The sequence below is a fragment of the Mandrillus leucophaeus genome, unplaced genomic scaffold (assembly GCF_000951045.1).
Source record: "Mandrillus leucophaeus isolate KB7577 unplaced genomic scaffold, Mleu.le_1.0 Scaffold932, whole genome shotgun sequence".
Classification (NCBI taxonomy): Eukaryota; Metazoa; Chordata; class Mammalia; order Primates; family Cercopithecidae; genus Mandrillus; species Mandrillus leucophaeus.
This window is the reverse complement of record NW_012110164.1, coordinates 175411-177005: the sequence shown is the minus strand read 5'-3', so window position 1 is coordinate 177005 and position 1595 is coordinate 175411.

Sequence of the window (1595 nt, the reverse complement as noted above, 5' to 3'; positions counted from 1 at the left end):
CCCTATTCAACAAATGTTGCTGGGATAATTGGCAAACCACATGTAGAAGAATAAAACTGGATCCTCATCTCTCACCTTATACAAAAATCAATCAAGATGGATCAAAGATGTAAACCTAAGGCCTGAAACCACAAACATTTTAGAAGATAACATTGAAAAAACCTTTCTAGACATTGACATAAGCAGGCTTCATGACCAAGAACCCAGAAGAAAATGCAACATAAACAAAGATAAATAGACGGGACTTAATTAAACTAAAAAGCTTCTGCACAGCAAGATATATAATCAGCAGAGCAAATAGACAGCCAACAGAATAGGAGAAAATCTTCACAATCTATACTTCTCACAAAGGACTAATATCCAGAATCTACAGAGAACTCAAACAAATTAGCAAAAAGACAAATGAAACAAACAAACAAACAAACAAAACCCAAAACAAGCAAAAAATAAAAAATAAAAAAGCAATTCCATCAAAAAGTGGGCTAAGGACATGAATAGACAATTTCCAAAAGAGGATATACAAATGGCCAACAAACATATGAAAAAATGCTCAATGTCACTAATGATCAGGGAAATGCAAATCAAAACCACAATGTGATGCCATCTTACTCTTGCAAGAATGGCCATAATCAAAAGATAAAAGAAAAAAAATTGATGTTGCATGGATGTGGTGAAAGGAAACACTTTAGCACTGTTGGTGGGAATGTAAACTAGAACAACTCTATGAAAAACAGGGTGGAAATTCCTTAAAGAACTACTATAAAAGTGGATCTACCATTTGATCCAGCAATTCCACTCCTGGGTACCTACCCAGAGGAAAAGAAGTCATTATACAAAGAGAATACTTCCACAGGCATGTTTATAGCAGCACAATTCACCATTGCAAAAATATGGAACCAGCCCAAATGCCCATCAATCACCAAATGGATAAAGAAAAAGTGATATAAATATATAGAGATAGATAGATATATCTATATAGATAGATAGATATACTGTGGAATACTACTCAGCCATAAAAGGAACAAAATAATGCAGCAAGATGGAATTGGAGAACATTATTCTAAGTGAAGTAACTCAGGAATAGAAAGCCAAACAGCATGTGTTCTCACTCATAAGTGGGAGCTAAGCTATAAGGACCCAAATGCTTAAGAATGACACAATGGACTTTGAAGACTCAGGGGGGAGGATGAGAGAGGAGTGAGGGATAAAAGACTACCTTAAAGACTACATTGGGTACAGTGTACACTGCTCAGAAATCACCAATAAAGAACTTAATTGTGTAACCAAACATCACCTGTTCCCCCAAAAATCTACTGAAGTAAAAATTATTTTAAATAACATATCTGCACTGATTCTAGAATGAATATGAAAAGAAAAAACCAAAAGAGCCAAGGCAACCAAGAAAAAGAAGGCGAGGATGAGTAGGAAGAGGAGGAAGAGGAGAGAGGAGGAGAAGGACAAGGAGTGGAGAAACTAAAAGAAGAAAAAGAAGAGTAAGTAAAAGGGAGGCCATGTGCAGTGGTTCACGCCTGTAATCCCAGCACTTTGGGAGGCCGAGGTGGGCAGATCACTTGAGGTCAGGAGTTCAAGACCAG